At 41.3% G+C, this 16,254-nt stretch overlaps 1 protein-coding gene across 3 annotated transcripts in view; it reads right to left on the bottom strand.

The window, feature by feature from the left end:
* The window catches only part of phactr3a (phosphatase and actin regulator 3a), a 35,285-nt gene that overhangs the window by 14,796 nt on the left and 4,235 nt on the right, over positions 1 to 16,254 (bottom strand). The gene's annotated exons all lie outside the window — the stretch shown is intronic.

The following is a 16,254-nucleotide window of genomic DNA, read 5'->3' as shown; positions in this document are numbered from 1 at the left end:
GGAAAAGTGTGGGTCTACCTATCTGCATATTACTGCCTGTTTGCCTGCATCCATTTTCGAAGAGTGCCAAGAAAGGGAAAATGTATGCTAAATGCATTTATTTAAGTGCTATGTACGTCAATGTGACAAAATTTGCAGTGATATCCTTTTTGGAGGCTGATATCTTTGTTCAATATTCAACTGTGGAGAAGGAGGAGTGACGGATTTGTGATGGAGGAGGTTAGGGATTGAAGGGGAGGGGGCATGAGAGTCTCAGGGTGTGATGTGGAGTACAGTGATGGAGGAGGGAGGATACAGCTGACTCCTTTTGATGTTTTTTTATGTTGTTGCTGCCCCTCGCTTCTTCCCCAAAGCACACGTGGAGGAGGAGGTAGAGAGGAGGGCGGTGGGGATTGGGGGAGGAGAGCGGAAAAGAGGGAAGAAACAAGAAAATGGGAGGGACACCAAGAAAGGAGAGAAGAGGACAAAAAGGGTAAAAAAAAAAGGGAGGGGAGACAAAGGAACAGAATGAGAGGAAAGGGACAGGAAATGAAAGAAAAAGTAATAAGAAGAAAAGAGAACATGAGATGAAAGGAGGTAATTTACAGTTTGGTTTATGTGTAAAAGTTTCAAGAAACAGGTCAGTTGACCATACACGCCTGTCTCACCATGTCATCATCACTACTGTCACACACGCAGCGTGGCAGACGTGGCGCCGCACGCAGAATCCAGGTCAAGCCTGAAGGAAACGCACCCAGTCGCTCAGAAAAAAAAAAAAAAGCTTAAGAGAAGAGGGGTAGTGGGAGGGGTTGGCGGGCTGTGTGTGTGAAGCAGAGAGAGACACAGAGCATGTGTGTGTGTGTGTGTGTGCTGTGTGTGAGAGAAGAGAGGGGGAGAGGAGGTGGGGTCAGGCCCACTGCTGTTGCCATGGCGACTACATCCAGATGCTGCCGCAGCAGTGGGAGCCAGCGGGAGGAGCGAGTCTGTGTGTAGCTCAGAGGAAAAGGAGGAGAGAGGAGAGAGCAGAGCAGAGCAGAAGAGCCCCCTACTCAGACATCGCATGCCACATCTTAAGCCAGTGGCAGCACCCAGTGCATTGTGGGAGTAGGGGGTGAAGCCTCGTGGAGGATGAGCCCTGTCTGCATTTTGAAGCAGGGAAGGCGATGAGAGGGAGAGAGAGAGGGAGGGGTCCAGGATAGGAGGAAAGAAGAAGGGGGATTCCAGGGAGAAGAGGCGAGAAGGAGAGATGGGAGGGGGTTGTTGCTATACGGAAGCGCTTGCAGGAGAATCTGGGCTCATCCAATCACAGAGCAGCTATTTATAATGCATATCAAGTAACTCTTCATTTTTCATAGAAGGGGTGGTTGTTCATAGAAAATGACAGGAGTCTGGGTAGAGCGCAGAAATTAGGTGAAAATACATGCATACACATGGAGATTTCTGTTTATCCGCCGGATGAGGATGTACCCGAATGTATGTCAGATAAGCATGGACGGACTACATGCACCATGTGGCGATTACGTGCAATTCTAATTAATATGCTAATGCAAATAGGATTTATTAAATCCATGTGTCGTGCTGATGCAATGGACCAATAGTCTGTTTGCTGTGCCCATGGTTCTCTCTGACACTAGTCTGCAAACGCTGTAATTCCATTCGGGTGGTGGCGTTCTGGCTCTTCCTCGGATGAAAGATTAAATTCCAAATAGAAAACGTAATATCATTCATAAAAGACCCCAAATATAAAGTCTGCATAATACATTTTATGCTGCATTAGTGCAGTATGAACTTCAAAATGATTTAAGAGTGGGATAAAGTGGGCAATCTAATAATGTGACTTGGCAAGAAAGCAGGGACTGTAAGTGTGCCACCAGGGACCACACCCCACTTAACCAGCTTGTCAGCACATTCAGGAGCATAAGATCTACCCCCCTACATGTGCTCAGTGAACACAACCCCCTTCAGCCTGTGGTGAGCTCACTAAAAGGCATCATCTGTGAAAGTGCAAGAATTTAACATTGATGATAACTTGCACTGATAAATGAAAGGAAACAGTTTATTTTCCTGCTCTGTATCACTGACAACCACAAAGGCAAAGAATCTGAGTGAGTAATAAACACAACTCTGAATCTGTGTGTGACCTTTACAGTTTTTGTAATCGCACCGAAGGGATGAAACGAACAACATAGTTAGAGCAGTGAGGTTGTGTGAGGCAAAGCTTTGCTTTGCTGAATCACCTGATCACTGATCTAATGAGTGGGTTTGTGTTTTTAAATCTCACCGTAGTAGAAAGAGACATCAGAGTGAAACAGCTCTCTACTATCAGTACCTATCAGTAGTGTTTTCCTGGAGCACCATATCTGCATTACAAAGCCACTGAATATGAAGGATTTTCAGGTTTTGGAAGCAAGCCTTTGAGACTACACAACAAAATTTAGCCCTGTGGCTACCATTGCAAGTAGGGATGGGTTCTGAATTAGGTACTTTCAAAGGTACCGACCGAATTCTGTAAAAAGTACCAGGTACGGATTCACATAAAACCAAAAGGTACCATGTTTAGGTACCTTTTAAACAGCATTGCAAGTTTATATAATGAAGAATAAGTATGTTAAATTGACGAAAATATATATTTTGTTATTAAACCAATTGACATTTTTTACCACTTAAACACAAATAATTACCGAAAATTGGTACCGTTGAGTACCGGTATGCCAGGTACCGGGTATCTGTACCATATCGTTTCAAAAGTGAAAGGTACTCATCCCTAATTGCAAGCATATTGGTTGATTGGTTTGCCAATTTAGCAAAGTCAAAACAGATTACCGACTAGGGAAGAGCCCTAAAAACAAGAACAAAATAAAATGTGTTAAGATACACATTTTTTTTAACAGAAATTTATGATTTACAGAGGTTAGACCACAGCTTTCCAATACAGCGCTTAACTGTTACTGGCTGGATTGCCATGAAATTTGACGTTTATATTCTGGATGAACTACCCTGAAGTTTCCCACTCATGCCACCATCAGGTAAAAAAATGACTGAACTCATCTACCGCTTCAAATAATGATTACCTTCTATGTCGAATACTCTATTGATTATTTTTTCAGTTAGTTAAATACTCAGGATCATTTTGCAAAATATTTCGTGTTCGCGTTTCACCCTGCCTGCTTAAGTAGCCAAGCCATGATCAAGGAGAAGGAGGCACAGACGACACTGTGCTGCTACTGTGGTGTGAGCCAAGGCTACGCCATTGACCTGTCCTTCAGTCCATTGTTATGGGCTATTTAAGATCTATCTCCTATAAGATGGACGAGCCAGCATTGCTAACCCAGCTACGGAAAGAATACAGCTAGCATAGCATCATGCTATTCACAGAGACATGGCTAACAGAGCAAACATCAGACACCAACGCCATATTGGAAGCATTTCACATACTGCACAGGATACAGGAGAGTGAGACTGAACAAACATCGGTTCAGTCCTAGACCCTGTAAATATGGAGGCTGACATGAGAGTCGTGGCCAAGCTGTTGTCTTTGGACTTCTCCTTTCAGGGTTCTAGGTTTGCACTTAATGTGTTTCACCAATTCATTTTCGGTAAAATGTTTCCTAAATATGGAAGCCCTGGGTTGTCTTTTTTGAGCATCCCCCATGCCCTTCATCTCTAAACAGTGGGAGTGATACTGCCCCCACCACTTCCTAAGGTGAGCAGCAAGTACAGATGAGTTTTTACTGGTCGGTATCTGATTTTACCAACAACAAAACAATAATATGACACACTGTAGACACTTCAATTCTCTTGGCAAATGAATTCTTGTAGTTGATGTCATCCATTGTGTTGACTATTGCAACCCTTAGTTCATCTGGTTAACAAACTCATAATCACATACTATAAAAGAGAACATGCAAACATGCCAACATACTAAAATGAAAGACTGCACATTGTGTTAAAACTCCTGTTAGCATGTTAGTACTTTGTGTTTTCCAGTTGAGCATCTATAATTCTCTCTTTTACTAGCACCTCTACACCAAACCTGTGACAAAAGGGTATATAAATCACTGGACAACCCTTCCTGCTGACTATAACACTTGTCCTTCAGTGGTCTCATCACAGCTATTAATAACGTCAGACTGACCCTCAAAACCTATCATGTCTATGAACCCCACAGAGTCTCTGTTCATCGCTCCAGCCACCCTGCTCCTTCCACCCAAGCAACTAACAATGTGCCCTTGAATGGACCACCTCCTTACCCGCTGCCACGCCAACTAACCTCCTCACTTTACCCCCCTGGCTTTACAACTGTGCTGCCATCTGTCTGTAGCTCCGCTGCCTCGAGGGCTCGGCCACAGTCAGGGCGCACAGCTAAAGACTTGCAGGGAGAAAGCAGAGCAGAAGGGCTGAAGAAACACGAAGTGAAAAGAGTATGAATGAGAGAGAAAGGCTGAAATCAAAAATAGTTCAAGCCAAGTATAGAGTGATTTATGAAAGGATAAGCTGAGAAATAATGAACACCTTCACAAAATAACTCTTCAGGCTCTAAATAGAGCAAAGTCTGTCCAACAAGACTTTAATGATTTCCGAAACTCATGTCTCAGAAAGCTTCCTTTGTTCTGCAAGATTTCTTCAGTCACTGTTCTAACTTCTTTGAATACAACCAAAACACACAACTACAAATCAAGAATTGAGAGCAGTGAGGTTCTTGTTTTTCTCTGTATCATGTTTATTCATTTCCATTGAATACCACAAAAAAGTTCTTTAAGAGGGAAAAATGTTGTTCCTTAAATTAAACACAATGCCCTCATTTAGTAACCTATCCCAAATGAAATCATAAAAAAATGCTCAATAATTACGCAAATAAACAAGTTCTGGCATGACCGAAAACAAGCATCCTCGGTTAATGTGCGAGGATGACTCATCCTGACATGTATGTTTTGATGCTGAAATGTTTGAAGGATTTGGACTCATTTCTGGGAAACATAGCGCGTGTGGTGTCAGGCTACATGAGTCAGCAAAGGTCAGGCCTCCAGATCATCAAAGTGATTCCAGCCCAAGTGTGAAACTCCTGAGTGTGGGATTCTGGCATCAAGAGTGAAATCATGTCAGGGAGGCCAGCAACCAATAGGAAACGCCCGAGGCCCACATTTCTTACCATATGTTGGTGCTGAGAATGGGGACTGTGGGTGGCTTGGTGCGTAAGCCTTTGCTGCAGCATCAACAAAGAGAACTAAGAATCTGGTTTATTCCCAATAACTGTTATGAGGCTGTTTGTGTTTACCACTGTATTTGTTAACCCCAAAGCTGCTGAAGTTTTTGGACGGATAGATGTTGGGACATGTTAAGATTCTGGAGCTGATTCTGGGGATTCAAAATCATCACTTATTACAAAATGGAATAACTTACATCAGCTATCAGCATGTGCTTTTTTTTCATTTTCAAGGGTATATTCATTGTTTTATAAATCAAATTTATTTTTAAGGAGAGAACATCACTACAGAGTGTGAGTTTTGTTTCATGTTTGACTGGTGTGGAGAAGTTTAGCCTGGTCTGAAAAGTACAGTAAAGTAAAGCCTTAGTGATGTCATCAGGGTTAGATGGGTGGATTAAATCCCATAGAGACAGCTTTCTGTTCCATGCATTGAAAATTAGATTAAAAGATATTTTATTTTTCTTACTTTTTTTTACTAAGTGCATGTGTTTAGGTTGTGTTTTCTGTGCAAAAGTGTTGATGTTGGTGTTGATGTTTAGAACTCAGGGGCTGCTGAGGGTAATGTTACACAAGCTAACTAACTGTAATTAACCAGAATTTAAAGAAGTTTTGCTGTTGGTAAGTTGGAGTGAATGATTTTATGAAGCTCATTAAGCATTACCCTATCGTTAGGATTAGGGTCAGAAAGGGTATGTATGTGTATATTTTAGGGATGCACAATATTATCGGCACAATATCGGTATCGGCTGATAAAAGCTTAAAAACACGTTTATCTGTATCGGCAGATATGAACATTTCTGCCAATAAGCACAGCCGATAAGTTGCTATTCAGTTAGGATTATTATTATTTTCCATCTGAAAAATAAGCTCCTTAAATAAAATGTAGCACTTCATTTATTTGCACTGCAGAGCTCTGTGTCTGTCACCAGGTTGTTACAGTAGCTCTAAAATAATCAAATGCAACTTGGTTATGTTTAAAAATGCATTGTACATTTAAAGTTCATGTGATGTAAAGAAATTATTTTTCTGTATTTTAATACTGAATGTCTTGAGTTTGGAAAAAAATACATTTCTTATCTATGGTAAAATCAAATGTTTTTTTGTCTTGTTTTATGTGTGTTTCTTAAACAAACAAGACCGTCACAATGAGAGTAACATATAAATTCCAGTACAGGATAGACTTATCTTTCTTTACAGCGAAATAAAACAAACATACTTGTGATTATCGGTATCAGCCAAAAGGGGTTTCGATATATCAGCACATCGGATATCGGCAAAAATCCAATATTGTGCATCCCTAGTATATTTCATTCACTGGCTTTTACAACAAATGCACCTTTTCCCAACAGCATATAATATATTTTATAAATGTAGAGTCTGTGATGTCACCCATTTGTTTCTGATGTAGAGGTCTGAAGCTAACTGTCAACAGCAGCAATTTTGAGAAGGTTGAACGTCACCTAGCTTTGTCCACGTTTGGATGCAGTAAGTTTTCAGCCATTTCCATATATGGGCAAAACTTGAAAAAAAAAAAAAAGAGTCACAATACATGCACCTCCCCCGCAGTGTGCGTCAATAGAGAGAAGAGCCATTCAGACCCTAAACATATTTTTGTACCTGGCTGTATACATGTTTATTCTTGCTGTAAAACTGACTTATGCATAAGCCTCAGATTTTGCCACCCAGGAGAGAGTCCTATCTTTAAACACTGGCTGACTGGTAAATGAAGAAATGCTTTTTTTTTTTTTTTTTTTTTTCATTTCACAGAATCAACACTAATTTGGCCAGAAGGGGGTCACAAGAATCAGCAGGAAATGAAACGTCTTCACAGTGCCTTCAACAAATTAAAGTGCCATAAAATGCCATCTTTGTCTTACAGAGTTCGAAAAAAGGAGACAAAGATTTCAGCCCAGACCTGCTCATATTTTAACAATATCTAGCAGTCAGATTCCCCATTAAAATATTTTGCTGCTCACTCCTCCTGTCAGTGAAGCCATTGGTGGCCTGTTAGTACAAGAGGAACCTGTGCTGCATTAAAAGTATGATCTTCTATTTGTCAGGTTTTAACCATTGAAAATGTTGGAAAAAGGCAATGACACCCTAATTTAACCGTACTTAATATGTTTGAATTTTACACTGCTCCTTTAATCCAGACATATTATGTTAAATAACTGAACTGTTCATGTTATTCTTCACTTTTGTTGGATTACTCATTAAGTGTCTTTGAACGTTTTAATATTATACCTCTTCTTTTTCTAAACTGCCTAAACATGAATAATAGTTCAACACACACGCGCAACATTAGCACACAGACACGCCTCCGCATTACAACCAAAAATGGATGACGCTATCTTTGACCAGCTGTGAAAAAAATCACTGAATTCATCAAATCCACCCAGTGGGACAAAAATGTTCCTGCTACATGTGCCTTTCCTGTCACCCACACAACAGGGAGAGCCTCTGCAAATGTCATCCCAACATGTCCGACCAACAACAACCACCTGAAGAAGATGAAGTTCCTGATGCTGTCCAGGAAGACTTCCAGTCCATAGTTAAGCTTTGGGCTCCATTCCCGTTATAAGAAATCTCATCCTATTTCATCAAAAAGCTTCCTCCAATCAGGTAATGGAAGTCTTGGTTCACCTTTCTGCACTCTTTCACTTTAACAACTTGCAAGATTCATTCCACTCGTTCAGCTTCTTTTCTGGCATCAAAGTAGACTTATCTTTTCATAGGAGTACTTCCATTTAAAATTACACTTATAGACCCTGCTGAGTCAAAAAAAATAAATAAAAGTTTATTCCTGTTTACGAACAATTTCCCAGTAACAAAAAAGGTCACAGCCTCAACTTGGGAGCAGCAAGTTCAATCAACAAGTGAAAAAAAGGTTTTTGCTTGAACAAAATCCTGAATTCCTATTTGGTCTTTCCTCGGGATAGCAGAAAATGTAAATGTAGACATTCATGTCTTCCTCTGAGCAGCTGTTACTCTCTAAGTTTATGCACAGCTGAGTTAGCAGTGGGTCTTGAATAGTGTGTGGGCGTTTTCAGTCAACAAGGCCAGTAATAGACTCCAGTATCAGAGTCAGGTGGGTGAGCACTGGTGTGTAATATGTTCCTGTTGTCTCTGCTGTTTTAGGTCAGTGTCTGTAACATTAATATAAAGCATATTGTGCATTAGAGGGAGAGTAAATATTCATTTCTTGATAAAGGTGCATCACTACTTAAATGGTAGCATGTTTGTTTTTTGCTTGAAACAGGAGCTAATGGCACAGATCCACTGAGTCTCCGTTGCTCTGCGGGGAGGAGGACACATCATGGTCTCCAGGCAGGGAAGACGATGGGAGGTGCACAGAGGAATAGAACAAATGATCACTGTTACCCTTGTACACTCCAAACAAGCTCCACTGCAACACACACATTTGGTTTCCCTCAAGTGTGCAGCAGTGTGAGTGTGGGATGGTTTGGGCCTATTAAAATCAACGAACCTGAGCAGCAGCTGGAGCAAGAGCAGAGACACATTGTATGCAGTAGTGTGTGTGGAGCTGCTAGCCCTCAAGGGAGATACAGGGCAGAGTAAATATAGCATGAGACTTTTAGCCATATTATTGTCCATAAAAAGCAGTGTTTATCCCATGTGCTGGACCTCAAACAGATCATGCATGGCCTGCATGATCCGTGGTAAACAGCTCGTTTTGTGATGCCAGACAGTTTGGACGCGAGTCAATGGGCTAACTGCCTTCTAACCTCATTTGTCACTGATATACAAATGACCATATTCGTCATTACAGTGTGTAATATCCGTGACAATCCTTATTTCATGCACACCATGGAGAACATGGTGAGGACATAGGGTCAACATACTACGCCGCTAACTGGTTTCACTGAGAGCAGACAGGACATGTGATGAATCACATTAAATCAGTAAAACAAACTGTTGCCAAATGCTTACTTGGTAACGAGTCCTGAGAAAACAAATGATTTGCATTTATATAAAGTTGTTAATAAATTGATTTATTAAAATAAATGCCCTTTATTATGTAAAGAAAGCTTCTGCTCCGACACTGACCTTTATTTTTATTTCCTCTTTTTTTCCCAGTTAAATAAAATGGTTTTATGCATCCAGCTCAATTAGAGACCCCTAAAGGTAGATCCAGTGTAAACAAACATAATGAATTCAGCATTTTATTAATACAGTTGCTGCAAAGGAAAAATAAATAACATTTTGCTATCTTAAGACTTGTTTTGGTCTCAGTGGAGCAGAAATGAGTCAGTCCAACTGCTGATCTGTCATGTGAGCCTTCTGGGACCGATGGCAGACATAAAAACTGTCCACAAAAGTTTTGCCCAGCTCACAGACACATTTACTTGTGTGACCAAACAAGCTGCCTGCAGTCGCTATGTGCCAGACAAAGGGTCTCCGTGGTGAAAAACACATTCCCTGGCATAGCTGAACAGGTCTGGGCCATGCAATGACTCAGTATCGATAAAGAAGTTGCTGGAAGCCATTCACTCATCAATAATGACCAGACACTCTGTTCTACAGGCTTGGCCACAGCTCTTAATAGCACTTTCAATTGGATTGGATTGAAGCGTTTGGCTTACATGGATGTACAAGATGATTAAATTGAATGAAATTTGTGCCTGGATCTGCACACTTTGCCTTCCTCATTGTTGTGTACAGTGCCAAAAAGAGGAAAATTAAAAGTACATGTATATATTTAACAATAGATATATATAATACAGTGTTTCTTCTTCCAGCAGATCCGGGGGCAGGTTAAGTTGAGGCATCTGCGATCCAGGACAGACTTATCAGCAAGCAGAACACGGCTCTGCTCGGTTCAGCAGCCTGCTGCAGAGCAAAGGCTGCGGCTGTCCATGGTGCTGAAACTCACTCTCCACAGTCACTCCCTATTTACACCACAGTGCAGTGTGTATCACTTTTTCACCACTACTTAAAGTCATTATGGGACCATTAGCACACTCCAGAGTACTGAAAACTTTACAAAACACTTACAAAAACACAAAACTAGGTCTATCCGTAAGTGTTCGTACAAAGTAGAAAACTGTTGGTCACAGTGGGGTGACATCTAATAAACTTATTCCATGACTGATCAAAGGAAAGCAGTAAATCTTGGGTGTTAAATGATTGAAATGCTGCACCAAGTATAAAACTAGTTGATGATCTTATTACTTTAATTTACTAATCTTTTTATGTTTCAGCTTTAGACTATCAATATGTAATTCATATTTATGTGAAAATTTAATGCTAAAGTGATTTAACAAAGACTCTTGTTGCTTAAGCCTCTTAAATTGTAATCTGCTTGTGTCTTTGTGTAACTGAATTCTTCCAACTTTGGACTTACAAGATGAGCAGATTAATGAAGATACAGTTCAAATTTAATACATATTTAACACATTTTGTCATTTTCTGTACATCACATGAGAATAACTTCCCTTCATTTAGCTGGCTACATAAGGTAAAGCTCGACAGCAGTAGCTCTTAGTAGGAGTCAAAAATGAAATGTGCTCTTGTAGTATGTACCCATCTGTCCTAAAATCCCAAAGTGAATGCCAACTAGAACATACAGAAATATTTCAAACTTTAAACTGTTTTAATATTAAAGGAGCGTGAATGAGAAAACATGATTTGAACACAGCCAGAGAGTCTTCTCTTTCAGCCACTTCCCTTCTGAATCCTCCCTTTACTCCAAAACATTCAAGTCAGTCAGTCAACACAATAAAATACTTCAGTTCATTTCCCATGTCTTCAGGTATTACTTTATATGCAGTTATCTGATATGGCTATGTATTTAATTTACCGTCTCCTCCGGGTCTCTGGCAGAGATGCTCCATCACACTGTAGTGTAAGTGCCTATCATACCCTCTGTGGAGGCCTCAAACCACTTTGTCTCATTTCTGCACAGCTTTATATTCTTTCAGTCTGCCGTACAGCTGCTCACCTAGGCTGCACCTCAGTTCTCTTTTTCTTTCACTAAAACCCTCATCTGCACCTCTTTCTTGCCTGTACATTATGTTTGGAGCCTGTGTTTCTTCATCCCAGACAGGAGTGTTTATCAGTACTGAGGCCCAGGACTCCCCTCTGCCCCCTTCATCTATCTCTGACTGAATCTGACAGGTTCGTTAGGAGAGAGGGACACAGAGGCTGCAAACAGGTGTGAGGATACAAAATATCGATTTATGAGTGTCTGCGTGTGTGAGAAAGACTGTGACACTGGGAGAGCTGCCGTGGATGCTGTAAATGCTGTGACTGGCAAAGGTGGAAGCATAGAAATAAATCTGACTTTTGCACTTGATTTATGTAACTCAGCCTAACTCCATTGCTTTTAATCAGTTATTTCACTTAAAGATAAATCAGACGGATGAGTTAAGGACAAAGGATGTTGCTTTGTGTTGAAGCAACAAAGGAGAATTTTCACTCTGTGGTCCACCTTCTATAGTCCCTTGTGGGTTGTTCCTTTGATTTGTGGCATGAACTTGTCAAAGTGCTTATTGGGCTCTTTTGATAGCTTAAAAACTTTTTTCATGCTAGATTTGAACTAAAAAGGAGACAGAAAATTCAATCTATATGGGACCTTATGGCATATTTGTCTCAGGTGCTGGTAGAGCCCCCCCCCCCCCCCCCCCCCCCAAAAAAATGACAATTAAAAAAAAATAATAATAAACTACAGTAAACAGTATCAAATATTAGACTTAAAGACAAACATTAAAGGTCCCATATTATGCAAAAATCACTTTATTAAATCTTTTAGTGAAATTTGTGGGTCTTTGGCTTTCCTCCCAGCCCACAAAATGTGATATTTAATGACAAAACCTGTTCTTAGTAGTGCTTGTGAAAGTAAAATCCTGACCTAAAACGAGCTGTTTGGATTTTGGGGATTTGCCGACGTCAGCGAGTCCCTTTTTTTGACCAATCAGGAGCAAGTCTGACCTGATTAGTCCACCGGAGCAGATACCCCCGAAACCCCTCCCTGCCCACTCCTCTCCCCGCTGCTGGAGGGGAGGAGAATGACAAAGTTAGAGAGCCATCACTGCTTTGTTTTTGGCTGTAAACAGCCACATAGTTCCATGCACAAGCTTCCCATCTCAGAAGAAGACAAGACTAAGTAGCTAGAGTTCATTTATGAGGGAAATGTGCCAGCTACACTCAGTAAAACTGTGCATGTGTGTGCTAGCCACTTCATGGCCGACTGCTTTTCCAACTTTGGACAGTACAACAGAGGGCTAGCGAATAGACTGGTCCTGAATCCAGGCGCGTTACCAACCATCCACCAACAAACCTCAAACCCTGGAAATGTGAGTATTTTGAATGCTGTGTGCTGTGGAGCAGATGTAAGAGCTTTTCCTCAGTGTCCCCCCTGTCTCTGTGTTAGCTTAAGGATGCTAACTTCAGCTGTGGTTAGCCTGTTGTTTTAGCCTGTAATGTTACGATAAACGAGCTACGTTGTTTTTTAAACATTGTGCACTCGGAGCTTGTGGCACCGCTCTCAGTGACGTGGAAGAGCGGGGCGGTATCAGCGGTGGCTCAATTACATATGAAGGTCACGCCCACTAAATCAGAGCGTTCTGAACAAAGGGGCTATGAGAGCCTGGAAACAATGCTGCTGTGCTTGAATTATTGGCTTTTTGGACCAGAACATGTTACTACCATTTCATGAAGACATCAATGATCCATATTAAACTGCAGAAAAGGAGCACAATATGGGACCTTTAAAGGCTCTCCATTGTACAAAATACGATAACTATTAATCACATAGTTTTCAAATCCATCTGTACGACATTTACTAAAGATATTCCACCTTCCAAACAGCTATCTAGTGAAAGACTGACCTGTTGGATGCAAAGCTCTGAAAACTGCAGATTAATCTTCATCAAACGTTAAAAAAAAAGGATATGAAGAAACCTTGCTTGTGTACTTTTTAAATCACCACTCATTGTTAATGTCATATATTCAGCAGAAAATTGCATTTTTTTCCTCCTAAATGTCTCTTAACTGTTCTTTCTCCTCTCTGTGTAACCATCTGTTTAAAGTTTTACGGTTTTCTCAGACAAAGCTAACAAATTTCAATGAGTGGGGAAAAAGTTTCAAGGATGAAAAGCTGTTTTCAGCATTTTATCAGCAATTTTAATCGATCCTGTGCAGGTCTACACAGGGTCCATGGAAAGCCGGCCTAGTATCTGCGCTCATGCAGAAGCTTCCAAAATGAGACCCACACAGCTCCTGCCTCTCTGTTAATGGTCTCCTATAGACCATCCATCATCTTAGGGTGGCCATTTAGCAACACGACAATTTCTTGGCTTCCTTCAGTGACGGCCGCTGCCTCCTCTTCTCTCCCTGTCCTTGCTCTCTTTCTCTTTCCTCCATCTCTTTTCTCTACTGGACCATTTTCCTCCCTTTTACCTTGAAAATGTGTTCACACTGTTCCACGAACTCAGTGCCCAGAGGAGTTAACTCTTTACCCTTCACAGCAAAGCATGCAACGTTGTGCACTCCATTTAACCTGGAACTTTACAGGCTAAATAGCTCTATTGCATCCTGCCTTTAAGTTGAACTCACTGACAGGTGGTCAGGGCTGCTCGGGTCCTTATTTTCTGTCCTTCAAGGGCTTTCCCTCTATTGTCCTGCCTGATGGTCTCATTTTCTCACTGGGCCATTCTTTTGTGATTTTTTCTTCTCCTTGCTTGAGACTTATAAGGCCTGCCAGTCTAGTGATAACACTACACCCAAGGTATCAAACAGTCACACAAGTGTACACACTCATGCAGTCACTGCAGCAATACAGGGCTCAAAGAGTGTGAAGAGCCTGATGTGCTCAAACACCCAGAGGGAGTGGGCATGATGCAGGATTTTTTGGTTGTAATTTTTGTTCTCCATTGTCACAGGCGGCTGACTGACAGTGAAGATGCCAACTGAGAGCGCGGCTCAACAATGCATGAAGCCTATACTCATTCACTATTAAATGCTTGCAGATTGACAGCGCGGCAGTTCAGTAACTACTGCATCCAGCTGTTTTAGGGTCAGGAGGTTAAAGCAAATGACCAGCAATACCAAACATTTGCTGCTCCCAGCTTAAAAATGTCAGATTTTACTTCTTTCCTTTTGTCAATTTAATACCATGCACTGAACATAGCTGATTGTACAAATAGGTCAGCTATGATTCACATATGGTGCTATTTCTCCAAGGTCTAGTGAAGATCTTGAGAAAACTTAATAGTTGTGAAGGGAAAGTAAAAGATAGATCTGTAAATAAACAAATCAAAAAGATAAACGGTGCTATCTGATAAAAGTATTGCTGTAGCTCTGTTACATTAATATCTCTGGAGGAGTTATATCTTCAAAAACAGTGTTACAAATTAGTGAGCAGGTGTATTTCGTAGGACTTTGGTTTTTTTTTCTAACAGTTATCTGAAGCTACTGAATGCAAAGAATTTGATGTGCTTGATAAGCTAAAAAGACAAATCAAATAATTCACCATAGGCAGGGGCAATGTCTAGGGAGGGGGCTGGGGTGGCCTTGCCCCTATTTAAATCTGATTGGCCACCTCAGAGGTCCCACTAAAGTACTTCAGACATCATTTCCATAAAACAGGTGCAGAGAACAACCAGTCCATCAAAACATTCTTACCCCTAAATTCCACCATACGCGCACTCCGCACCCTTGAAACATAATGTGGCGCACTTAGCTTCCATTGTAATCTATCAGGCAAAATTCCACTGCACGTGCTGCTGAAGCGCCCAGGCACAAGAAATACACTTCAGGTCTATTTTCTGCGTGGCCACTTCCAAACCTCGTAAATTCACTGTCGATAAGAAAGCAATAGACAGGAAGTCACCGTGTGAAGCACCCGGAAGATTCAAAATAAAACACAATGCATGAACTCTTGAATGTAAATTTCCCCAATATGTTATGAAAATGTCGCATCTGGAGGCAGGTGCATCAGGTAAACAGCCGGTCAGAGGGTCCCAGATCCCAAACATCCTTTTTATACGAATACAGGCAGAAAGGACAAGGTGTGGACTGACATAACAAAAGTTGTGGGAGTGAGTCGTGATCATGCAATATCGCTATTCACACGAGAGCCTGTGACCCTCCGAGCACCAGCCTTCCCCGTCCGGATTGAGCAGTGTGGCGCAGTGCACTGCATCCAGTGGGGTTTGACAATCAGAGCAAGACCACGACGCTCCACGGCACTGCACGGTGTGTGCGGTGGAATTTAGGGGTTAAACTGGACTGTTGCCTGAGAATTTAAACAGCTAGTCAGCATGACTTTCAAATTTAAGTATGCAGGACTATAACATATATTTCATGCCACCCCTCTATGTGTCGGTGCCAGTTGGGCCACCAAAGTCTGGACATGCCTTTGTCTACTGCGCTCAATGACATGGGTGACAAATTCAAGTAAAAACAGCATAAAGAGCTTAAAATCTCCTTGGCATAGACTCTGACAGCTCAACTGACAGGATGAATCAGCCATCCAACAAGTATTCTCCCATGTGTGGATAACACTGTTTCAGCCTCCCTGGAATATCTCCTAAGTTGGGCTGAGAAGTGACTGTAAAATGACTAAGGCAGTATTTGTAATCATGGACTGTCAAACATGAATCACCATCTTAGAGCTTTAAATATATAACTGGTTTCCTGGAAAATTCGCTTTCACAGTCTCGACCACATCAATTAATAACAGCAGCAGTAAAGATTTCCTGATGGTCACAGTGGATATTTTGTTAGCACACCAGGAAGCTTCTCTTTGCAGGCTGAGTGCTTCTTCTTGGCCTCTGTGGGGACCTCTGTGAACCATGGAGGAGAGTAATGAATAGCTCTCCAGTGGCTACAACTAACAGGTGGCCTTGACTGACTCACTGTCCCTTAAGGGTAACCGTGACGAGTCAGTCGTGACTCTGGTGTGAATTACAGCTCTTCTACGGAAAACAGGAAGTATCAACTCAATTAGACAGGTCTTTAATGTAGTGGCAGGCGGTTCTTCAGAAGACCAATTATAGTACGTATACTGTTCTGGATCTAAGCTATCTATTCTATCTATTTGTTCA

This window comes from Halichoeres trimaculatus, unplaced genomic scaffold (genome assembly GCF_033239565.1).
Source record: "Halichoeres trimaculatus isolate MK-OKI-2021-1 unplaced genomic scaffold, fHalTri1.1 fHalTri1_scaffold_11, whole genome shotgun sequence".
Lineage (NCBI taxonomy): Eukaryota > Metazoa > Chordata > Actinopteri > Labriformes > Labridae > Halichoeres > Halichoeres trimaculatus.
Note: the sequence above shows the minus strand (reverse complement) of the source record. Positions and strands in the feature narration are given on the sequence as shown.